The 26,398-nt window shown below is 47.2% G+C and overlaps 1 protein-coding gene across 1 annotated transcript in view; it reads left to right on the plus strand.

The window, feature by feature from the left end:
• Positions 1-26,398, plus strand: part of MYO5B (myosin VB) — a 336,132-nt gene that overhangs the window by 78,342 nt on the left and 231,392 nt on the right. The window lies entirely within an intron of this gene.

A 26,398-nucleotide genomic window follows, 5' to 3' on the forward strand; every position in this document is an offset into this window, starting at 1 on the left:
CCTGTTGAAACATCCTGTAAATAAGAAAAAATACACTTGTTGTTGGCAATATATGGTGTTGGTGGTTATATTACCACATACTGTAAAGATTTAGCCAGAATATATTTGGCATCATTTATGGCTGGATTCCTGTACTGAATTGCCAGGTAGTAGCAGGAGATCTCCTGCTAATACAACTGATCTCCAGCCGATAGAGATCAGATCACCTGGAGAGAAAAATGGCCCCTTTGGCAATAGGACTCTATGGCATTGAAGTCCCTCCCTTCCCCAAACCCTGCCCTCCTCAGGCTCCGCCCCAAAAATCTCCCACCGGTGGTGAAAAGGGATGTGGCAACCCTATCCAAAACTTTGGGACCCCTGAACTAAGACTTGGATGACTCTGTGTAGATTTGCACTAAAACATTCTGTATGGGGCTTGGGGAAAAGCACTCAAAATCCACAAAATGCCGAGAGAGATGCCGTTGAACCATTTGAGAGAATTTTTGGCAGACGGTGCAGTTCACTGGCAGATTTCTTTGTGGCTATTTATATTTACTGTGGTGATTCTGTAGTAGCCATCCGCCTTGAAATGACTCTCAGAACACAAATGTCTTTCCTTAAATGTAGGCTTCTGATGTAAAAAGAATAAAGCTCCTTTAAATTGTCAACAGGAAGGTGTTACTGAGAAGAAGCCCAGAAGCTACTACAGAATAGCATGACAGGTCTTAATAAGGCCTTGGCATTGATTATTTAACTTCCAGAAAAAAATTCATTACGATTTCCTCGCAGCAAAACAAACATTTCAGCGGACTGGAAAAACGCTAGCAGATCTTGCAAGTTTTTCCTGGAGTCCCTCCTGGTGAAATGAACAGCATAAGAAAAACAAAAACAAATTTTGCATAGAATCTGTCAGCTCGACTGACTGTTGATGATGAACACGGCTTTCCTCCGATGTGATGCGCAGAGGAAGCAAAAGGCCTTTCCACGACCTGTGAAAGGGCACCGAGGAAATTGGTGGTGAAACCTTTGACAGCTGTTGGCTGAGGCATTATCACGGAGAGGGGGCATGGCCCAGGGGCAGAGCATCTGCTTTGCCTTCCAAAGGTCTCAGGTTCAATCCCCACCATCTGGGATCTGGTGGTGTTTGTGTGTTAAGTGTCGCCAAGTCGCTTCCGACTCATGGCAACCCTATGAATCGATGTCCTCCAAAACGTCCTATCCTTAACAGCCTTGCTCAGATCTTGCAAACTGAGGGCTGTGGCTTCCTTTATAGAGTCAATCCATCTCTTGTTGGGTCTTCCTCTTTTCCTGCTGCCCTCCACTTCTCCTAGCATGATTGTCTTTTCCAGTGATTCCTGTCTTCTCATAACGTGACCAAAGTACGACAGCCTCAGTTTAGACATTTTAGCTTTGAGGGTCAGTTCAGGCTTGATTTTTTGGGGCAGTCCAGGGTATCCGTAACACTCTCCTCCAACACTACATTTCAAAGGAATCTACTTTCTTCCTATCAGCTGTCTTCGTTGTCCAGCTTTCACACCCATACATAGTAATAGGGAATACTACGGCATGAATTAATTTGATGTTGGTGGCATCAGGTTGGATCAGGTGGTAGGGGATGTGAAAGATGACCTGATACCCTGGAGAGCAGCTGCCAGTCACGAGTAGACAATATTGACCTTGATGGGCCAGTGGTCTGATACAGTATAAGGCCCCTTCCTGTTTTCAGGTGATGTCATGGGGGGGGGGGGATAGAGTTCTTTTCCCGCTCTGAAGGAAGATCATCTTGAGCGTTGGGTGTTTCTCACCCCATTGCTTGGAGAGGCAAGACTAAAAATCTACTTCCTGTCTCGTGGGCGAGGAACGCCTACACTTCCAGTTATTCTCCTGCCTTGCTGGAGAGAGGACCTCCCAGCCATAGCTGGGATTTAGCTCTTAGGAAAAAGATAGGTAGACGAATTGCTCTCCAAGCAACTCAAGATGACCTTCTACTTCAGAGCGGAAAGGACCCTCTCGGTGAGTAAACAATGTACCTTTCTGTCATTGGATCATCTGCTCGGATCCTTGAGATGGGTCCAGCAAGCATAAGGCCCTAAAGGAGGATGGAGAGCGGATGCTGGGCACTGACAAGGATTAAGTCATGCTTAATCCCTCTGAAAAGAAATTTTCAGGGGCCCTCTGAAAAGAAATTGAGTAAATGATTCAGAGGAATATGAAGAAAAGGTGAACACACATGAACACACGAGGCTGCCTTATACTGAATCAGACCCTCGGTCCATCAAAGTCAGTATTGTCTACTCAGTCCGGCAGTGGCTGTCCAGGGTCTCAGGTAGAGGTCTTTCACAACGCCTGCCTGCCTACCTTAACTGGAGACGCCAGGATTGAACCTGGGACCTTCTGCATGCCAAGCAGATGCTCTACCATTGAGCCACTAAGTTTGGGAGGGAAAGGAAGAAGAGAAGAGCCATTCACAGGCGCTATAGACAAGGCAATTTGAAGTTCACATGCTAGTTTGAAACAGCCTGCCCAGTGTTGAGTTTCAGACCACTTGTCCTATCACGGTAGTGGTGGAAAGTGCCGTGAAGTCACAACCGACTTACAGCAATCCCTGTAGGGTTTTCAAGGCAGGAGATATTCAGAAGTGGTTGGCCACTGCCTGCCTCTCCGTAGCGACCCTGAACTTCCATGCCTGGAGTCCCATCCAAGTACTAACCAGCACTGATCCTGCTTAGCTTCCAAGATCTGAGGAGTGAGCAAGACTTGGCCATCCAGGTCAGGGCTAGAGTCCTTTCTTACCTATTACATTTTTATCCTGTCATCTTTCTGAAGAGCTCAGGGTGACATACATAGTACCCTCTTCTCCCCGTTTTATTCCTGCAGTAGCCCTGTGGGGAAAGTCTTGGAGCGATTGAAGTCATTCCAAGGTTGCCTGCAGGCTCCAAAAGGTTGGGACCGCTGGGCTAAGACTTGAGCACATGAACACATGAAGCTGCCTTATACTGAATCAGACCCTTGGTCCATCAGAGTCAGCATTGTCTTCTCAGACCCGCAGCGGCTCTCCAGGGTCTCAGGCGGGGGTCTTTCACATCACCTACCTGCCTAGTCCCTTAAACTGGAGATGCTGGGGATTGAACCTGGGACCTTCCGCATGCCAAGCAGATGCTCTATCACTGAGCCACAGCCCCTCCCCTGTATAGGTCTGCACTAATACATTCTGTATGGGGCTGAGGAAATGCACTCAAAATCCACAAAACACCAGGGGAGAGATGCATTTAAACAATTTGAGAAAAAAATTGGCAGACTTCACAGTTACTGGCAGTCATTTGTGTGGCTATTTATATTTACTGTGGTGATTCTATAGTAGCCATCCTCCTTGAAATGATACTCGGAATGCAAGTGACTTTCCATAAATGTGTGCTTCGGATGGGGCAAAAAAGCTCCTCTAAATTGTCAATAGGAAGGTACTACTCATATATTCATATATCAAATATATTGTAAGAATTTCTAGTAAAGATGTTGATTATATAGGCTGTTACGAATAGCTATAATGTTAGATAGCAGATTTGATGAAGACATGTTGGGGGTGAATTATAGCATAAAATTGTAAACTTTAGTATCAGTATTTTAAGCTCATTATAATCGCAATTAAGATAAATAACTTAGATAAAATAAAGGCTAGTGAATAATTGCTTATTTATCTATTTAATTATAGAAGCAAGTGTTTGTGTAGACCGCAAGAAAAATATTAGATGACGTAAAATGCATTAGGAGCGCTCTACTGTATATTGGAGGAGGATCTTGTCGTAGACATGAAGTATGAAGAGTGTGTGATGTGTGTGAAGTTGTTTTATTAAAAAATAATAAAAATCTTTTTAAAAAGGAAGGTATTACTGAGAAGAAGCTGCTGCAGAATAGCATGACAGCATGGTTGGTTTGGGAGTACAGAATGAATTACTTTTCTCACTACATTGTGGTGGTAGTTGTCACCTCCACGCTAGGAAAATTCCTGAAGGTTTGGGGGTGGAGACTGGGGAGGATTTGTGGAGGCAATTCGAAGTTCACGGGCTAGTTTGAAACAGCCTGCCCGGTGGTGGGTTTCAGACCACTAGTCCTGTCGTGGTGGTGGTGGAAAGTGCAGTTAATTCGCAACCGAGGGACCTCAACATAGAGTCTTCAAAGTGGCCATTTTCTCCAGGGGAACTAATTTCAGTAGTCTGGAGATCAGTTGTAATCCTGGGAGATCTCCAGGTGCCAACTGGAGGTTGGCAACCTTTGGTAGCTTTAATTCCACCACCACCACCACCTGTCAGATATTTCACTAATGCCGGACCTCATGATAAGCTTTTGATTGACTATTGCAGAGTTGATTGGCTGTGCAGGTTTTTTAAATGTTGCTTTGGCAGCAGCTGCCACCACAGCACCAGGATCTACATTGGGGGTACTGAAATTAAGCCGTGGCAACCATTTTTGTGGCTGGCTCCGCCTCCTGCGGCAGCCATTTTGTCGCTGCTCCCACCGTGCTGGGTCAGAATCCCAAATGTGCCCGCAGGCTCAAAAAGGTTGGAGACTCCTGATGCAGCTGAATGCAACTAGATGTTGTCCTATTTTGCAAGCCTGGTGTCCTCTGGCTGCACATCTGTCCGCCAAATCAGTTAGCTGTAAGTAACGCACCTGTCTCTTTTCCTTTTCCTCCTGGAAGGGATCAGAGCCCTTAAAGCAGAGCTGCAGTCTAGAGTCGTGAGACTTCCGTCACGTTTCAGCTGCCACAAAGCTTTCCAAGATGGCAAGGAACCCAAATTAAGTTATTGATTCCTTTCAGGAACCTGGGCAGGGCACTGAAAAGCTCTTCATAAATCACACCCAGATGCGCGAACGAGCCAAACCTTCCTGCGTTTTCAGTCTTGCAAACTGTCCTTGAAGGTCCTGAGTTTCTAAAAGTAAAGGGGGAAAAAACTCTTAAATTCAATATCTCTTTGTGTCGTCGTTATGCAAATATATCACTTGCTTCCTCCTCATCAATATTCTTTATTTCATTCATATTATTCTCCCAAAATAATGTGTTTTGTAGCCTCCAAGAGTGGTGGTTTTACTACCCAAGATTGTAATCTGATTTGTCCCCCTATGACCAGATTCTAGCATTTCCATTAAATATTTTTTAGCCAGCACTCTTTTTTTTACCTAAATCCAGTTCTACCTACTGGATTACAATCCCATTTATACCCGTTTAGTATGGTGTTATGTTTAGATGTGGGAAACCCTGGTTCAGATTCCCACTCTGCTAGGTAGCAGGGTTGAGTGGGCTTGTGTTTTAGGATCTTTTATATTCTGAGAGCCAACATGGCTAGAGTGTCACCCTAGGATCTGCAGACCCAGGTTTAGATCCCTAATCTGCCATGGAAGATTGCCGGGGGGGACGGACCTTGGGCTGGTCTCAGACTCTCAGCCCATTTTACCTCACAGGGGTGTTGTGAAGATAAAAAGGAGGAGAGGAGGTCGATGTAAACTGGGTTGGTTCCCTGATGGAGAGAAAGGTATAAATGAAGTAAGTGGAATAAATAATATTGTGGTCAGCTAAAACTTTTTTTGGGGGGAAAAGTTGGCATGTTCTCCAGACCTGTTGGTCAGGCTGGATGAAGGTTATCAGAATTTCTGCAGGATACAAAGTCCATGTTTCCCATTCCCTCTGTTCTTCCCACTTGTGTTGCACACCTGGTTTAAAGGCATAAACAGTGGAATGTCATGTAAAGAGCTGACCTTCTAGGGTTGGTCAACTGATATATTTGAATGTGCATGAATTTGCCTTCTACTGAGTCAGAGCCTTAGTCCATCAAAGTCAGGATTGTCTACTCAGACTGGCAGCGGCTCTCCTGGTCTCAGGCAGAGGTCTTTCCCATGTCCTACCATCTGGTCTTTTTAACTGGAGATGCTGGGGATTGCACCTGGGACCTTCTGCATGGAAAGCAGAGGTTCTTCCACTGAGCCACAGTGAACACATGAAGCTGCCTTCTACTGAATCAGACCGATGGTCCATCAAAGTCAGTATTGCCTGCTCAGAACAGCAGCGGGTCTTCAGGGTCTCAGGCAGAGGTCTTTCACATCATCTACTTGCCTGGTCCCTTTAACTGGAGATGCCGGGGATTGAACCTGGGACCTTCTGCCAAGCAGAGGCTCTACCACTGAGCCACAGCCCCTCCCTAAGTGCCTCCACTTTGCTTTGACAGTGGTCTTGGCTTGAGAGAAGTGGTTAATGAGAACCTGCCGTCATAAGGAGCATTGTGGCTTGTTTTTGTGGTGGGAAGGGCGAGACTGGCATTTGCTATACGTTGGAGTTGGCCAAGAGCCGCTGTCAGATTCACTGGCTGCAATCGCTAAGTGAGCAGAGCCAAGCCAGGCAGACTCATTTGGCCCGACAAGCGGGCTGGCCCTCCGCCGCCAGAAGTGATGGCTACTCTGCACAGCCCAGCTTTGTGGGGGCGGCTTTGTGTGCCTCGGACAGCGTACCCGAAAGGAGCGAGTTTTGATTTAAAGCGCATTTGATCTGCCCCTGTAGTCTTTTTTCCTAATTACCCTGCCAGAGATGCTTGCAGGAATGCACTCTGCGAGAGCGTAATACAATAACTCTGCAACCCACCCTTTTATTGCCTGAGAACTCTTCCGTATGCCCTAATTGCAGACGTGGGAGTAACATTCCCCAGAGTCCCCTGCGCTGCAACACCACTGCGAACGCTGAAGCCCTTTGGAGTCGGTGGGTTGACCTACTCTAACAGCAGTCAGTGTAGATGGTATGAAATTAACATCTCGTTCACTGCCAGTACTTCATATGTATACTCATGCAGGGGTTTGTGAAATGAAACTGATCCCTTTGGCAGTGAACTAACATTTGTTCATCTTGAGGGAGCTTCAGAGGGACCTAGCGCCAATGAATGAACACATGAAGCTGCCTTATACTGAATCAGACCCTTGGTACATCAAAGTCAGTATTGTCTACTCAGACCGGCAGTGGATCTCCAGGGTCTCAGGCAGGGGTCTGTTCACATCACCTACTTGCCTAGTTCCTTTAACTGGAGATGCCGGGGATTGAACCGGGGACCTTCTGCAGGCCAAGCAGATGCTCTACAAACTGAGCCACAGCCCCTCCCCAGACCTTTGTAAGAGTGCAGTATTTTCTCAAATGCTTGTTGCAGACTAGTAGTGGCGGAATCTATGGTGGAGAACTGGTTTTGATTTCCCACTCCTCCATATCAAGCCTGCTGGGTGACCTTGAGCCGGTCACTGTTCTCTCAGAACTCTCTCAGGCCATGTAGAAGCAGGCAGTGGCAAACCCCCTCTGAATGTCCCTTGCCTTGAAAACCTATTGGGTTGCCATAAGTCAGCTGTGACGACAGCAAAATCACCCACACCTCTTACATGTGCGTGCAAGTTACAGTTATGTCCAGCGGTCATTTTTTAATGTGTATCTCATTTTTTAAGGGGGGCGTCATTTTATATTCAGGATTGTCTTCCTTTTGAGTAAAAACAGCATGCGCTTTCCTTGCCACAGAGATATCTAACAGTTGAATGCAACCAACTTGTGGCAACTCGTCGTGGGATTTTCAAGGCAAGAGGTGATTAGAAGTGGTTTGCCATTGCGTTCCATTGCATAGCAACCCTGGTTTTCCTTAGTGGTCTCCCAATCATCCTAGTACTAACCGTGACTGACCCTGCATAGCTTCTGAGATCTACTAAGCTCAGTCTAGTCTGGTCTATTCAGTCTTCTATGATATGTTAAGAGGCTTTAAATGACCACTGTCTTGCTTTCTGCTTGCAATGTCACATCAGTGATGAACATGAGGTGTTGGTATGTGACTGGAGGGAAAGGGACAGGTACTCATCCCCCCAACTGGGGTATCATTCAAGCTATTCTATAGCTATATTTCTTTCTCCATTCATCAGAGGAAGATTAATTGGAGTCATCATCTCGTTCTTGTTTTTTTTTTAAAAAGCTCATTTGAATGTCAAAACGTAATGGCCCGTAGCATGTTGCATCTGAGGGTTGCGAGGGAACAGTGATTAAACTGGGGTTGCGTATGCGACACTCCCCATGGTATTGGGAGAACAATATCAGCTGGCACACGGTTCATAAGAAAAAAAATCACAGGATGTTATATGATCTACCAAATTATGTTGTTCTGTTGCATGTTCCTGCCTTTTTTGTCTACTGTGGGTGTATTCAAGACCATGCACATGCTGCGGGGAGGACTGGCCCCGGAACATGCTGGCCCCAATGCAGGTACAGTCCCTGTATATGAAGATTTGTCCCTGTGGTCAAGATCTTTCAACATTCCCAGTCACAGATCCTGTGCATGAATAGCTCATACGCCTGGTAAGCAGGAGCTGTGCCAGCATTCATAATAGTGGGCCGTGAGCGGTGTGTTCAGTCTCATTCTCCACTGCACACTTTGCTTTTATACACATGCATCACATGGTGTACAGGTTTGGGTACATGCACAAAGTCCATTTTTGTGCAAGTGCTTCCATGCAGTTGCATGACTGCTAACGAGGTAAATGCATCCTTAAATTGCCATGTATTTACTGTTTGCAAGTGAAGACAGCATAAACATGTGCAGCTGTCTTGTGCCACTGGTCTATCAGAGTCAGTCAGGGGAGGGGCTGTGGCTCAGTGGTAGAGCCTCTGCTTGGCATGCAGAGGGATCCCAGGTTAAATCCCCGGCATCTCCAGTTAAAGGGACTAGGCAAGTAGGTGATGTGAACTGGACATACTGAGGATTGAACCTGGGACCTTTTGCGTGCAGAGTATATGCCGCGTCTTTGAACCATGTCCCCACCTCTGGGTAAATATGTGACATGCAACTGGGGGTGTTTTTTGCCTGGGGCGGGGGAATATTTGAGGTTATTCTCTACAATAAATACAAAACAAGATAGGAGCTGGAATGATGGTGTTGAAGCAGGAGGATTTGAAAACAAAACTAATCCTGCGTTGCCAGAGGAATAACTTGTTTTGTCGCCCCGTAAATTGTAATCCTTAGTAAAGTGATAAAACAATGGTTATTACCGAGGATCTGTAAGCATCCTGAAATTTATAGAACCATAAACTGCATGGAGGGATAACTGTGTGAAGATTAGCTTGACTTAACTGCTTTATGTTATGGATCACATAACTATTTTCTATAGAAAACCTGATGGTAATGTGGTTTTAGCTTTGATGGATACCGGCTCCAAAAAGCTAGAGGAATTTATAACAAAAGGAAAAGGAATGCAAGCCATATTGCTTTCATAACAAGGAACCGTTATGTATTTTCTTTTAGTGTGTGTGTTCCCAAAGGTTAGAGCAGTTGGCAGTGTGTGGCAGCATTAATTATATACTTAATTGAAATCAATATAATAGTAGAATAGAACGATTGTTGACACACACCCTTCCCATCTCTTTAAAACCCTTTGCCTAAAGAGCAGCTAGAGAAGTTTTAAAACACTGTCAGAAGATGTTCAGATGGCTGGTTTCCAAGCAAGAGCATTGTAGAGAGGGTGGAGTCTACTGTGTTTCATTGGCACTCAAATCTACGAGCAAAGAATTGTGAGATTTCTCCCCTGTGATGATTTTAAATTGGAAGCACTATACCTAGTAGGGTTGCCAACCTCCAGCTAGTTATATGAATGGGGCGGCATCAGCTTTTAGCCGTAAAGCCGCCGTTAGCCAACACTCTTGACAAGTACAATTCTTATTACTTCTTTGTCTAGTTTAAGACCGTTTTTCCTGCTGGTCTCTCTAGGAATGAGAAAACTCGCCTTGCCTAACCCCAATCATAACGAACTTACAGAACAATTTGATGAAAAGTGGGAATCATTTTACATTTATATGACTTCCAGTTGGTCAAATGATTGAAATACACTGAACAGTATTAGAATAAGTAATAGGCAATGTTTTATCCAGTATGCTCTAACCATTTGTCATGTAACCCCTGGGTTTTCAAATGGTATAATACATTTTTATCATGTAATAGGTAGATAATTTGATTGACTTCCATACCTTAACAATTACATATTTAGATATATTTTATTTTACTTGATTAACATTCATGCTTGTCGTATGGTATTGTATTCGACTAAGTTTATTTTTCTACTGAATCTGCTTTATTGTTTTTGTATATTAAATGGCTTTTACCCTTCCCCTTTTTTCCCTTCTGTATCCCCCTAATTACAAAAATAAACCTTTAAAAAAAGAAAAGAAAACTCGCCTTTCCACTTGATTGCTTTTCGTGTGCCTTGACTTTGCGAGGTGCGTTATCCCTAGGACTTCGCGGGTCTTTTGTGTGCCAAAGGTGTCTCGAGCCCGCCACCAGGGAACAGAGTTGCCCCCGTTATTACCCGGGTGACGGCGGCCAGAAACCCTCTGTGGCTTGTTTGATGAGGCATGGGATGTTATTCTCCCTGACGCAACCAGCGAGAAGGCAAAAATTGCATTTTGCGAATGGATGTCAGCTGCTGGGTGCCAAAGAAACTGGTGACCTAAGCAAGTTGTCCGACCTTTTCTGTCGGGGAAGGCTACTTGGCTGAAGGGATGCTTAAGCCAGCCCCAGCTGAGGCTCATAAAAGTCGGGGTTATTATGAGTTTTTGGTTGTAAATGGAAGAGCCCGGCTTAAGTAACCAGTGAGTCCGCTTCCCGCTTCTGATTCTTCAGTAGGGCTGGGAACTGGAGGGGTGAGAGGTGCAATTCAGCTGTGCCCCTTGTTTGGCCGAGGCCAGCAACTGTGCAAGAAAAGCTTGCAGAGTCCCAAACCCCCTCGCCCTGATGGACCCAGCTATTTGATTCAGAACTATGTTCGAGTCCAGTGGCGCCTTAGAGGCCAACCAGAGTTTCAGGCACCTTTGGGGAAACTTGTCAGTCTCTCAGGTGCTACTGGACTACAGTCTCTAGACCTTCTACTACAGATTAACACAGCTACCCTCCTGAAACTATTTGTTTCAGTGTGACTTCAGATGTTGCTAACCGTAGTTGTAATTTCTACGCTATTTCTAATTTGCAAATTGCTTTACAGCACTTACTCCATTGCCCCCAGAGCGAGCGTTCAGATGCACGTCTGGTCACTGTTTGTCATGTGCCTGGGTCATATAGGCACATGAACACATGAAGCTGCCTTATACTGAATCAGACCCTCGGTCCATCGAAGTCAGTATTGCCTACTCAGACCGGCAGCGGCTCTCCAGGGTCTCAGGCGGAGGTCTTTCACATCACCTATCTGCCTAGTAGTCCCTTTAACTGGAGATGCCGGGGATTGAACCTGGGCCCTTCTGCATGCCAAGCAGATACTCTACCACTGAGCCACAGCCCCTAACCTTAACTCTAACCCATTTTTTGGGAGAATAATTTTGCTTCACATCTGTAGATAAGAGAGGGGATGTTAGGTTGAAAGGGGGAGCAAACTATTTGGAAAAATATTTCTTTGTCCTTTTGGCTTTATGGGAAAAAAAGCATTCATGGAGCCAGAGAATGGGGCGCAACAAGATTAATTTTGTAGAGATGTTTAGTTGAGCTATTGACTGTATTTAGCAGCATCAGGCTATAATTAAGCTAAGTATCAAGATTGCTTACGATATCTTGCACTGTATCCTAAGATTGGCTAGCTGTCAACGCTGGATGTGAGGGGTAAGATATATTTATGGATTGACGGTGGTTGGATAGGTTTTAAGATGTGTGTACTCTATACTAAAGAAAAGCTGGTTACACATTATTCTTTCTCACCAGGGAAACTTGGGGAATTGTAGTTCTGGGTGTGCGTGTGTGTGTGTGCATGCGTCCTAGGGGATCTGTAACAATTCTGAACACTCCCACAATTATAATATCTAGAATGCTTTTGGGGGAAGTCTTGTCAGTTAACCTTCTATAAATATTCTGCTGTAAAATCCTATTTCTAGTATAGATTTGCCTCGAAGGTGCGAAGGGCAATAGCTTTGCATTGTTTGTATTTCATAACAAGGTATGTTCAAATCTTGTGAACCTCTCTTCACACCATAGCTGAAGTGCAAGAGAGGTGTCAGGGTTGTTATTATTGTTATTATCAACAACAATTTATTTATTTGATTTATGACACTCCCTAGTCAAAAACCCAGACTCAAAGCTGTTGAGTTAAAGGCTGGCTCTTGATTCAATTCTACAACAATACCAGGAATTTTTATTTTTTACAGTAAGAGTTGTTCCACAGTGGAATCAGCTACCAAGGGAGGTGGTGAGCTCCCCCTCGCTGGCAGTCTTTAAGCCACTGGTTCCCAACCAGGGGTCCGCGGACCCCCAGGGGTCTGCGAGAACTAAATTAAGGTCCGCGAAACAAAGTTATAAACCCATAATAAATCAATATTTTCAATTAAAAGTTCTCTATTATAAAAATATATATTCAAATATTATTCTAAGTTTAATGTTTAACTAACAGTTATGATTAAAGTTTATTTTCAAATTCTCAAAATTTTTATTTTGAACCTTGGGGTCCCTGCACCGAACAAAAAAGTCCTAGTGGTCCCTGGTCAAAAACAGGTTGGCAGCCACTGCTTTAAGCAGAGGCTGGACAAGCACTTGTCAGGGATGCTGTAGGCTGATCCTGCATTGAGCGGGGGGTTGGACTAGATGGCCTGTATGGCCTCTTCCAACTCTATGATTCTATTCTATGATTCATGAGTGCTTGCATTTTCTGCATGTGTAATTCGAATGGACTAAAATGCACCCTTTGAACACTAGTGCGCTTCCGCCTTGCATTGCATGTGGACGGTGTTTGCGTGCCAAACGTGGTTCTTGCTTCCTTGGGTTTCAGAGGCAATTGAAGCCTCCCATATGAAGACTGTGTAAATGTCAGGCTGCTATCTCGGTTTCGTTATTGCCTCTGTCTCTGCGCTGTACTGTCTGGCCCTCAAGGTCGCATACCTAGGCCTGGGAACTCAGCTCCTGGGAAACTGTATTCAGCCTATGCTTGTAATCTCCCGCCTTTTCTGCCTTATATTATCTCCCAGCTAGTGAGTCTCTCATAGCTGTCATTTTATTCGTTTGCACTGTATGCCTATTTGACCAGTAAAAGCCATCTGTTTGGACTCTATATGACTTTGTGGTGATTTCTGGTTCTGTGGGCCAAGGGCTGACATTATGACAGCTAACTCTTCACCATTCTACTAGCCAGGCTGGAGCCCAGGGGGGTTCGCCTGCCACTTGGATGGGAGCTGTGCAGCTCTCCAGGTGATCTACTACCCTGGAGCCCTTCTCTGAGGATCCTACTCTGTTACAAGACTTAATCGCTGAACTTTTCCGGACTACCCGAGAGGTTTGCCGCTTGAGGGGACTGGTACAGGAACAGTGGCAATCTCTTAAAGGAACTCTCTGGATGTTGACGTCGGAGGATACTGATACTCGTTTAGATCTTCAAGACTTGGATCAATTACTGGACGATGCCCGGTTGGCAACTGAGGATTTACAAATATTAACTGGACTTTTGGATAATCTTATTTCTCGAGAAACTCTTTCTACCATGGCGGGAGCCCCGCCGGAGGGTTTTTCCCTGATCCCGGATGCAGCCAGCTGTCAGGCTGAGGCCAAGCGAGTCGCTATTAGCACCGCTCTTCTCCTTGTGGAATGTACAAAGGACACCCCGGTAGCCACCTTGGCTCAAGTTTTGACCTCGACTTTTGGAGCCGAGGCACCCGCACTGGCGGTTCGAGTACAACCTCTGCTGGGCGGGGAACCCGACCCCATACTCTCACTCCTGGAAACAGAACTTTTGCCGCGCATTACGGCAGAGGCTGCCCTAAGACTTGAGAACGCCAAAGTTCTTGCGGATCAGCAAGCCGCCGAAGCGGCTAAGGTCGCAAGAGAGAGAGAAGCTGCGGAAGCAGCCAGGGCGGCTGCAGCAAGGATTAGGGATCGGGCGAACGTGGACACGCGCCCCAAGGACAATGTACAAGGGCTATCAGGTCTGTCTTTTTCCCCGGCGTTTATCCCGTCGCGCGCGACCCAACGCGCACGCCGTTTGGCTGACCGACGTCGAGACTCAGGAGAGTCTGAAGACGAGGATCTATATGGGGATAGCTCTCAATGGGCCACAAGCTTCCGGACCAGTAAACCTCATCTTACTGGTGGCCCAAGTGAGGAGGTTCATCTCTTACGAGCCCAGAATCGGGAGCTCTCCGACCGTGTTGATCAACTCCAGGAACTAATGGAACGTATGCTTCAGGAGAACAGGCAATTACAACAAACCCTGATAGCTCAGAGACAGCCCGTTCCGATACCGGGTCAGGGGGTACCCGTACAGCCACCCCAACCACCCGCTAATGTGCCTGCTCCACCCTTGCCTCCTGGAGCTCCTGTTGTTCCTCCGCCCGGACCACCCGTGCAACCGGGCCAACCTGCGCCCGGCCCTTGGAAGCAACTCAAATTGAGGACTACGTACGACGGATCTCTCGAGACTTTGCCTTGTTTCTTGCATCAAGTGGACAGTTATATGCGAGAACAAGGACAACTTTTCCCCACGGAAGATAGCCGGGTGCGTTACGTAGCTTCCCTTCTGACAGGTAAAGCGGCTGACTGGATGGTCCTCCAGTTTGACACCCGCTCTCGTGCTATTCGTTCCCTCAACAACTTCATGACTGCCCTGAGAAGGAGGTTTGAGGACCCCTTCCTGGGGGAAAGAGCCAAAACGGAACTCTTACAATTAAAACAAGGCTCTGCTACAGTTCGAGAATTTGCCGATGAATTTCAACGACTGGCAAGTAAAATTGTAGGTTGGCCCGAGACCACCCTGATCCATCATTTCAGGGAAGCCTTGCATCCTGACATTCTGAACTGGTCTTACATGCGGGGCGATCCCGATACCCTCGAAGACTGGATCCTATTAGCCGAGGAAGTGGAAAGCCGCCGACGCTTTATTTCTCTCGTCCGTCAAAAGCACAAGGAAAAAGGCACCCAAAAGCCTCAACCCAAGGCACCACTGCTCGTCCCACGAAATCCCCCACGTCCGCCCCAGGAACGTGAAGCCCGATTTCAGAGGGGTGCCTGTCTTACTTGCGGAGAAATGGGCCACTTTGCAGCCGTTTGCCCGCGCCGCCAGGAATTATTTCGTCCCAGCACGACAACCCGCGCCCGAGGTCGTCCACCACGCAGAGGCACCGCGGCCACCCGCAGCGCAGCTCCGGGAAGACCCACACCCTCTGCACTCCATGCCGGGGACCCAGCCTCCCTACCTACTACCAACGACCCCGCCGGGTCTCGGATTACAAGTGCCCCATTGGGGGACAACTTTCCCTCTTCGGATGAGGAAAATCCTTGGATTTCTCCAGCCTTAAACCTGGAATCTCCCCTCGACTTGTCAAAAAACGGCTCCGGTCTGTGGTGAATGGAGCGTCTCCACAGACCTCTCAGGATCTTCCTATCAAACCGAATGCTCCTACCAAAATCAAAGAAGTGGACTCCACCGTCTACGTGGATGCAGTTTTACAACACCTTAACGGTGGCCCACAACTCCCCGTCAAAGCACTAATTGACTCCGGTTGCTGTCGCACTCTCATAAGCGAAGCCACTTTTGCTGCACTCAGAGCCGACTCTGAGGCTTTACCCGCCCCCGTCCAATTTGCCCAAATGGATGGAAGCCATTTCCAGGGGGGTCCAGTTGATCACCGCACCATAGGGGTGGCAATGGGAATTGGTTCCCACTGGGAACAAATAGACTTCACTATAGCCCCTATCCGATTTGAAGTGGTCTTGGGAATTAACTGGATTAAAGGACATAGTCCCAGTATTGATTGGGAAACAAACACTATCTCCTTCGCTAGTCCCACCTGCGACCAGCATCGGCAGAACTTTGCTCTGCTATATCCGCCCGTTCCAGCATTAACCTCTACTGCCCCAGCACCACCGGTTCTACCTGCTGTATACCGGGACTTTGAAGATGTCTTCGACCTTAGGGAATGTGATGCCTTACCCCCCCACCGGGCCTCAGACTGTGCGATTGAAGTGGTAAAGGACTGCACATTAACCAAGAGTAAGATTTACCCTATGAGCGCTTCCGAGCGCACTGTCCTCCGGGACTTTTTGGACAAAAACCTCGCCAGAGGGTTCATTCGCCCTTCGAATGCCCCAAACTCGGCCCCCGCGTTTTTCGTCCGGAAAAAAGAGGGCGACCTTCGCCTGTGCATTGACTTCAGAAAGCTCAATGCGGTTACCCAGACCAACGCCTATCCTATCCCATTAATATCGGATATTTTGGGACAATTACAGGAAGGCCGTGTGTTCTCTAAATTAGACTTGGTGGAAGCTTACTACCGAGTCCGTATCCGCGAAGGGGATGAGCACCTCACTGCCTTCTCTAGCTGTTTCGGAATGTATGAATTCCTTGTGATGCCGTTCGGATTAAAAGGGGCCCCGGGGGTCTTCATGCAACTCATCAATGAAATCCTACATGACCTTCTATATCGTGGGGTGGTGGTCTATTTAGATGACATTCTCATTTATTCGAAAACTATGAACGAGCATGTGGCTCTGGTCCGGGAAGTTCTGCAACGCCTGCGTGACCATCAACTTTTCGCAAAACTAGCTAAGTGCGAATTTCATCAAAGCAAACTCACGTTTTTGGGATACATCATCTCCCACCAAGGTCTTTGCATGGACCCCGCCAAAGTCCAAGCCGTCCTCGATTGGACTCCCCCCACCAACCGTAAGCAAGTACAACAATTTCTAGGATTTGCAAACTTCTATCGGGGATTCATCCCTAACTTCGCCCAGGTGGCTCTACCCATTACGGACCTACTGAAAACTAAGGGAAAAGTAAGCTCGGCTGCCTTGCCCTCCGCAAAAATCCTATGGACTGAGCAATGCCAAGCCGCTTTTCTGGCCCTCAAACGCCTCTTCACTTCGGAGCCGGTGCTACGGCACCCAGACCCAAATCAAATGTTCATTGTGCAAGTCGATGCCTCCGATGTAGCCATGGGAGGGGCTCTCCTCCAGCAAGGACCGGATGGTCTTCTTCACCCTTGCGCTTACTTTTCAAAAAAATTTGCGCACGCTCAATTAAACTGGCCCATCTGGGAGAAAGAGGCCTCAGCAGTTCATCATGCACTGACTCTATGGCGGCAATTCTTGGAAGGGTCTAAAGTCCCCTTTGAGGTTTGGACCGATCACAAAAATCTAGCTGCCCTCACGGGGTCCCATAAGCTATCGGCGAAACAACAACGGTGGGCGGAGTTCTTTGCTCAGTTCCGTTTCACCCTGAAGCACGTCCCTGGGAAGCAAAACGTTCTCGCGGATGCCCTCTCCCGTTTACCACAATATCCGGTAAAACTCGAGAGACCCACCAACTCTCTGTTCACCCCTATGCAACGTGGGGCCCTACCTATGCTGGCTGTGCAAACTCGATCCCAGCATCAGCACGCCTTACCCAACTTACAAGCTCCGCCAGCCCAACCGGCTGCCCAGCCGCCACCGCAACAGACCGGCGTTCCCGCCCTTCCTACCCCTCCGGCCGCCCAGCCGCCTGCAGTCTGTGCGCCGCCGCACGTAAGCACTAGCCCCATAACTGTTTCTAAGATCTCCATGGCCGACGGGGGGGCCCCCTCCAAAATCCCCATCTCCGAGTCCTTTTTAAATGTCCTTCGGGACCAGTGCCTTTTAGAACGCTCCGCTCAGACCCTACCTCCTGGTGTTTTGGAACAGGGAGGGTCCTGGTACAAGGACTCGAAATTGTATGTACCCAAAGCTCTCCGGAAGGACGTTTTACATTTAGCTCATGGAGCCAAAACAGCTGGGCACTTTGGGTTTCTGAAGACCCTTCACTTATTGCGCAGACAGTTCTGGTGGGGGGGAATGCGTTCTGACATTGACTCCTTCATCCGCAGCTGTCCCGTTTGTGCCGCTGCGAAACGATCGCAGGGCAAACCCCCGGGACTGCTACAACCTCTTGAAACGCCCAGCAAACCTTGGGAAGTGATTGCTATGGACTTTATGACTGATCTCCCTCTCAGTGGGGGTAAAACTGTGTTGTGGGTTGTTACTGATTTGTTTTCTAAACAAATACATTTGATTCCATGCGCAGGGATCCCCTCTGCTCAGAAACTGGCCCGCCTCTTCGTGACGCATATCTTTCGTTTACATTCGTTTCCGCGTAAGATAATTTGTGACCGCGGAAGTGGTTTCGTTTCTAAGTTTTGGAAAGCTTTCCTCAAGTTGGTGGGAGTGGAACAAGGGTTGTCTAGTGCATACCATCCTCAAACTGATGGTCAAACCGAACGTGTCAATGCTGTACTTGAATGTTATTTACGCTGTTATGTTAACTACCACCAGGATGACTGGGTGGAACTGTTACCTTTGGCAGAATATGCCTACAATAATGCCATGCATCAATCCACAGGTTTTAGCCCATTTTTTGCTGTGTATGGACAAGATTTCAGTCCTATTGCTCCTGCAGATGATGTAGAGGGGGAGGGGAACCCCGACATTGCCTCCTGGGCACACGCCCTCCGTACCACTTGGCCCTGGCTCGTTAGCAACCTCGACCGGGCCAAGCGTAAATACAAAGCGCAAGCTGACAAACATCGCTCCCCCGGGGGTGATCTGCAAGTGGGTGCTTTGGTTTACCTTTCCACCAAAAATCTCCGTTCCACCCGTCCGTGCCATAAGCTCAGTGCTAAATTCATTGGCCCTTTCCCCATCACCCGGGTCATAAACCCTGTCACGGTGGAACTGGCTCTCCCCAAATCCTTGAGGCGTGTGCATCCTGTTTTCCACATTAGCCTCCTCAAACCCCATGTTGCTTCTCCACAGTGGCATCCGGATCCACCTCCTGCGCAACCCATCATGGTGGGGGGGGAGGAACACTTCGAAGTCTCCAAGATCCTTGACTCCCGTGTTCACCATGGCAACCTGCAGTATTTAGTCCGTTGGAAACATTTCCCCCCTGCCTATGACGAATGGGTGCTCGCACGGGATGTCTCCGCCCCCGACCTCGTCAACGCCTTTCACATTGCTTACCCGGATAAGCCAGCCCCCTTGCGAACTGGGAGGGGGCCTTGAGGGGAGCAGAATGTCAGGCTGCTATCTCGGTTTCGTTATTGCCTCTGTCTCTGCGCTGTACTGTCTGGCCCTCAAGGTCGCATACCTAGGCCTGGGAACTCAGCTCCTGGGAAACTGTATTCAGCCTATGCTTGTAATCTCCCGCCTTTTCTGCCTTATATTATCTCCCAGCTAGTGAGTCTCTCATAGCTGTCATTTTATTCGTTTGCACTGTATGCCTATTTGACCAGTAAAAGCCATCTGTTTGGACTCTATATGACTTTGTGGTGATTTCTGGTTCTGTGGGCCAAGGGCTGACAGTAAAGGAGGTGTGGGAGTCAGAGTGAGGTTTCGAAGCCTTCCCTGCTGTCTACCTCTGTGTGGTGGACTTCACTCCCAATTCTTTTGCCTTCAGATCACCAGTGTCCCAGAGTTCTGTTCTCTGCCCCCCTTTGCTTCTATTTCTGTTACCAGATAGTATCTAATTGCAATGAGCATATAGCACCTATGGTGACTGTGCACATGGCCTTATGTTGTCTAATTGGGACTCATTTGTATCTTGCTGAAATGTGCATGAATTTTGTACCCTTCATTTTTGCTCCTGGTAAGCCTATAACGTGACTTTCCAGACTGTGGGATTGTGGTTTTTAGTTGGGGGTGTGTGTGTAAAACTCAGACCTCCTTCCTCTGCTATGTGCCGTACAACTCCATCACCTGTTACTGTAGTGTTTCCCAAAACATCCTATAGACAAGGGTCACTCTTGCATTTAAGCTAGAGGCATGTCTCTCTTGAAACCTAGAAAAAGGTTTTATTTTTCAAGTGTGTGATGAACGGGTAATGCTTGGAGTCAGCCCTCTGCCTTCCTGAATGAGTCACTGTTCTGGGCCTGCCTCTTGCTTGGAAAAAGGCAAGCCTAGATTAGTGTCTCATGCAGAGATGCAACAGGCAGCCTCCTCGGAAGAAGGCTGTATCTACGGTACCTCGTTATGAGAAGAGATTGAAGCATTCAGTTACGAATGATGTGAAGTTTGGCTGGAATTACCCATAAACAGCCAAGGCTGAGATTGGAAGGAGATGAGATGGGAACAGCAAATCATGCAGAAATACTGCGAACAACCCCCTTACAGGGTTCAGTTGAGAATACATTACCTCCAACACCGTTGTTCTGCCTTTGCACACCCTGAACTTGAGAATAGGATGCTTGACTCTCGTGTGACACGATAATCCTTGTTATTCGCTCTAGTAGTCTTGGAACTTTTATTTGTTAGCTGCTAAAAAGGGATTTAAATTCTCTTTAGAGACAGGTTTAGTTTCACAGAGCTTGTCTCTGGGTACCGCCTGCTCTTTTGCGTTCCTCTCGAGGGCTGTGCTCCGTGCACGGCACGCTTTTAAAGGTCTCCGTGCATTAACAGCTTTCTCATTCATCCAATTTAAATGGTTAGCTCCCAGAGCCGCGGATTATATTCTCATCTTTTAAGTGTTTTGTTTTTCTGTTGGAAGACTTTAGTGCTGCTGTCTGCTATAGAGAAGCCGGTGGGAACACTTATTCATGTGGGTGTTCCTACAAATTGCTTATTAGGTCACTTTTTATAAAGTGTGATTCATAATAAATTGTGCCTTGCGTAAGATGGTTGGCTCTTCTGTAGGTACAAGTAACGTGAAGGAATCCATGTTAAAACTGCATGTTTCCTTGGGGTGGGGGCCAGATGTTGAAGAATCGTGGCACCATGAGAGCCAATGTGGTGTAGTGGTTAATTTTAAACCAGTTGTCATTTATGGTCACTTCGGGAAGAGCATGACAGGAAAACGGGCTGATTTCATTCATGTAGTACCTGGCTATCTGCCTTTTCTCCATTTCATGTTTGCAACAATCCTACGAAGTAGGCTAGGCTAGGAGAGTGGCCTGAGGTCACTCATTGAGCTTTGCGTAATAGAGGGGATTTGAATCTGGGTATCACTAGTCATATACTCAGGGGTACATTGCCTCAGAATATGGAGGTTCCATTTAGCTACAATAGCTAATAGTTATTTAGTAGTGGCTTCCTTCTCCTTTATCTTCCAGGAAGCTCTATTACCATTTGTTGACAAACTTAGGGAAGAGAAGATATCACATTCCAAATGGCCAGGGCTTCTGGCAAATGCAGTCTTGGGCTGCATCAACAGAAGTATAGTGTCCAGATCATGCGAAGTGATGGTATCGCTTTACTCTGCTCTGGTTAGACCTCAACTAGAGTACTGTGTTCAGTTTTGGGCACCATTAAGAAAGATGTAGACAAGCTGGAACGTGTCCAGAGGAGGGCAACAAAGATGGTGAGGGGTCTGGAGACCAAGTCCTATGAGGAAAGGTTGAAGGAGCTGGATATGTTTAGCCTGAAGAGGAGAAGACTGAGAGGGGATATGATAACCATGTTCAAGTACTTGAAGGGCTGTCATCTAGAGGAGGGTGCCGAGTTGTTTTCTGTTGCTCAAGAAGGTCGGACCAGAACCAACGGGTTGAAATTAAATCAAAAGAGTTTCCATCTAGACGTTAGGAAGAACTTTCTAACAGTTAGAGCGGTTCCTCAGTGGAACAGGCTTCCTCGGGAGGTGGTAAGCTCTCCTTCCCTGGAGGTTTTTAAGAAGAGGTTAGATGGCCATCTGTCAGCAATGCTGATTCTGTGACTTTAGGCAGATGATAAGAAGGAGGGCATCTTGGCCATCTTCTGGTCACTAGGGGTGTGGGGGGGGAGGTAGTTGTGAATTTCCTGCATTGTGCAGAGGGTTGGACTCGATGGCCCTGGTGGTCCCTTCCAACTCTATGATTCTATGATTCCAGTTGCTAACTATGGCTGATTCATGGCCCCGTGTGACTACAGTATATTTTATCATGGCCTCCCATTTCAATCAAGGCTCTCTTGCGCCACCCTTTGCCCTTATAACCTTGCATAATTAAATTATGGAACTCCCTGCCCCAGGATGTGGTGATGGCTGCCAACTTGGAAGGCTTGAAGAGGGGAGTGGACGTGTTCATGGAGGAGAGGGCTACTCATGGCTACTAGTAAAAATGGATACTAGTCATGATGCATACCTATTCTCTCCAGGATCAGAGGAGCATTCTTATTCTATTAGGAGCTGTGGAACACAGGCAGGAAGGTGCTGCTGCAGTCGTCTTGTTTGTGGGCTTCCTAGAGGCACCTAGTTGGCCACTGAGTGAACAGACTGCTGGACTTGACAGACCTTGGTCTGATCCTGCATGGCCTTTCTTATGTTCCTACGTTATTTGCCTGTCCCTTGGTGAATCACGTACTTGAGGCGTAACCCTTAAGAATCATTTAGACAAAATCTGAAAAATGCCTACTCCAGACCTTAATTCTTTCCTGAACCCTGCCTACAGTTTATAAGGGGTTATCTTCTGTACTGATCGGAAGCCAGGTTATGTTAACCTAGCACTCTCTGTGGTTGAGAAGGGGTGGTGTACTCTTAGCAGAGAATGATAGAATCATTTTCCTTTGCACTGATTTTTTTTTACTGGCCAGGAGGAAAGAAGCCAACGCTGAGGTTTTAAACTCCATGAAATGGGATTTGTAACTGGAATGCAAATGCGGGTATTAGCTGTGGCGTTGCTAACGGATATTTCTATGAAGCTTAATATGTAAAACAGATTTTAAAATTGGCCACTTCAGAAGCACCAGTTTAATGCTTTGGCTCCTTCTGCCTTTTGATCAGTTCCCCGGGCGGCTTTGCATAATGCTGGCAGAGGGTGTCTTTGCAACGCTGTCCGCTCTTTGGTGGAACGTGAAAGAGGAACCTATGCTTGTCCACTGTGTCGAGATGCGGTCACTCCAAAAGCATTGCACCACGCGTCCCGTTTGCCGTTTCGAGGCTAACTTGTTTGAAAGTGCTTCTTAAGCTTCGCTTATTGGCAGGGCCCTTTTCACGGAGCGCAAGAGTGCTAAGTGGAACCCTGATCTTCTCAGTCACATTCAGATGGATAATTATGACCTGCCTCTTGAATGATCAAACCCCAAGGCGGGGTTCTGAACCAGGTCTGGATATTTTGGCGTCCATTCCTTCTTGCACTTCAGCTTGGGAATTGCAGTTCTGGCGGCTGGCAGCCGCGCATGGCTTGCGCAACCGCATAAGACTTCCACAGTGGTGATGAGATGGCTGCCCTGTAGACCATGCTGGGGTGTGGTGTATATTAGAGGGCCCCTTAAAATCCTAGAGCCAATTTCAGTTGTCGAGAACGGCAGAGATTGGACGGTTTCTCATGGAGATAAGTTTTTTGAGAGTCAAAGCTTCCTTTGTCAGGTATAAAGCTTTGACTCTTGAAAGCTTATACCCTGGAAATTTTGTTGGTCTCTAAAATGCTGCTGGACGTGAATCTAGCTGTTCTATTTCATCGCTAAATTGTGGAACTCCCTGCCCCAGGATATGGTGATGGCTGCCAACTTGGAAGGCTTGAAGAGGGGAATGGTTAGGTTCATGGCTACTAGTCAAAATAAATACTGGTCTTGGTGCATACCTATTCTCTCCAGGATCAGAGGAGCATGCCTATTCTATTAGGAGCTGTGGAACACATGCTGGATAGTGCTTTTGCAGTTGTCTTGTTTGGGGGCTTCCCAGAGGCACCTGGTTGGCCACTGTGTGAACAGACTGCTGGACTTGATGGGCCTGGGTCTGATCCAGCATAGCTTTTCTGTTCTCTTATGGCCAACTTGGCTACCCTCAAAGTTTTTCTGAGCTTTCTAAGAGTTTGTACAGTAACTGTAATCTGGAAGATGCTTACATTTCTAAGGATCGATCCTTTTGGCAGCCTGTTGTCAAATGCCTCTGTGCTGGGGGCTAGAAACTTGTTTCATTGTTTTTGTGTATGTGTGTGGTGTTCAATAACTGACCTGCATTTCTTTAGGGGTTGAGGGCAGGCATTGGCTTGTAGTTTAGAGCCACAGAAGGCAAGCAGCCCAGCCAGGTGATAAATGAAACCTCCGGTGAGCCATAAAATTCAAAATTATTAAACTCACACCCCCCCCCAATTCAGAGTAAGAAACCTGTCAGCATCTAGAGGAGAAGCACAAAATGAGACGCCATCGCACCAGGAAAGCACATATATGCGCCCCTCCCCAGCCCCGTTTCATGTCCCCCCTTCACTAGCAAAAAGTGCTACTCCTGCAATATATTTGGATAGCTTCATTAAAGTCGAATTGTTCCTGCTGTTTCCAGCTATTGTGCGACCCTACACATAATTACACATTATGCATATAAAAAATCCATTTCCACTGAGCTGCAAAGCATTTTTTTTTTAAAGGGTCTCTGCTGTTTCATTAACTCTTGAGGGGGCGTTTCAGGGATGGAAGAACCCCCGCGGAGCCTTTGGCTTTTCCAAAGTGCCTGATTGAATGTGCAGAATGATTTCATCAGCAGTCGAGGCTTTGTCCAGGGTCTGGCTCTTTTTGGCAGGCAGCGTTTGGGTGGCCTTAAATCTCTGGAACCTTTCAGTAGCTTACTTCACCTAAGGCCTGGCGTGGAAGCATAACATCTTGCAAGTTGTGTACTCCCCACCGCAATGCTCTTTGTATTTCCTTTTATAAAAAAAAATTGAGCAGCTATTGATTAACCCAGGAGTGTCTAACTCATTTGTTACGAGGGCCAGATATGACATAAATGTCACTTGGTCAGGCCAGGCCATGCTTCGCCAGCCCAGATCAGGACGGGGTGGGGTGGTGGGGTGGCTGCCTTGACTGGCAACCCTGCAGAGGGCTTGCCAGACCAAATCTGGGTGTGTGTGTGGCTGCCATGGTTGGCTCACGGGCCATGGTTGGCTCTCAGGGGGGCTTATGCTTGACACCCCTGGATTAACCTGTTTGGTTCCTTGAACTATGGAAAAACCAGGCTCTAAATGACGAGCTTGAAAATGAGCTTTTGACTTGCGTCAGGCTCTTCAGGCAGGATGTGCCGATCCTGAATTAAGGGGGGGACATGCTCTTCCCCTGGTCAGCCCTGGTTAGTGTTTGGATGGGAGACCAGCAACGAATACCAGGGTTGCTGTGCAGAGGAAGACACTGGCAGACCACCTCTTTTAGTCTCTTGCCACGAAAACCCCATAAAGGGGTCGCCATAAGTCGGCTGCGACTTGACTGGCACTGTACACACACGTGCTCTCCCCCCACAGTTTTCGGATCAGTTTTCCCCTCTGTTTTTTTAGCCATGGTTTCATGTTACCATGTGCAAGCATTCAGCTGCTGGCTGCTGGATACCATGGTTCTCTGGTAAACTAGCCACTTCCTTCCTAGAAAAAGGAGGAGGAGGAACTTGTAAAATCGGTTTGCATCTGCCCCAGGGTGGGAATTCAAACAGTAACCGGAGTTGTCGGGTTGCATACTGTTCAGCCATCTCTGAGCCATTTGTTGTTGTTTTTCTCAGGGTTAATATGGGTAATAGCTTTAAGTGTACTGTCAGGGTTGCCAACCTCCAGGTACTAGCTGGAGATCTTCTGCTATTGCAACTGATCTCCAGCCAATAGAGATCAGTTCGCCTGGAAAAATGGCTGCTTTGGCCATTGGACTCTATGGCATTGAGGTCCCTCCCCTCTCCAAACCCCGCCCTCCTCCGTCTCCACCCCAAAAACCTCCCACCCGTGGCGAGGAGGGACCTGGCAACCCCTATGTACTGTGCCTTAGATCTGTGGTCCCCGGCTCTCGGAAGGTGAGGGACAGATCTTGGCTCAGGGCCTGCCCATTCAGAGGAAGGTCTAGAGGTAGGGTTGCCAGCTCCAGGTTGGGAAATACCTGGAGATTTTGGAGGTGGAGCCTGAGGAGGGCGGGGTTTGGGGTGCGGACAGAGTCCACCTTCCAAAGCGGCCATTTTCTCCAGGTGAACTGATCTCTGTCAGCTGGAGATAAATTGTAATAGCAGGAGATCTCCAGCTACCACCTGGAGGTTAATCAACCCTATGGCTAAATAGAATACAAAACAGTAACACCAATTTGAAGATAAATTCATTTGTTACTTTGTACAAACCCAACAGTACTTGTTACTTCACAAATATATACAATTCATTCTCTTCCTTAGTTGCAGCAAAATAAGCAAAATACCTGTTACCTCACAAAATCATATAACTTATCCTTTGTCTTAATAGTAATAAAATAAGCAAGAAAATTGACTTTGAAACAGGACACTTTACCGGATCCCTGTCTTGCTTATTTTATTACTTATTTTATTAGCCATAGTGACGGCATAGGGTTGATTAACTAATTATTTGCGGTCCAAGTTCACTATTTTTAAGACCACCTGGAGGTTGGCAACCCCATCCAGAGTGGCGTAAAGAGGTCAAGCCCTTGTGCTCGGGGAAAGCGTTTAATGGGGTCAAAGGGCAGAGGCAAAAGAAAATGTTGATATATCAGAGGTGTGCAATGCTCTGACTTTTGTGCTC

Source organism: Euleptes europaea, chromosome 4 (assembly GCF_029931775.1).
Source record: "Euleptes europaea isolate rEulEur1 chromosome 4, rEulEur1.hap1, whole genome shotgun sequence".
Taxonomy (NCBI): Eukaryota; Metazoa; Chordata; class Lepidosauria; order Squamata; family Sphaerodactylidae; genus Euleptes; species Euleptes europaea.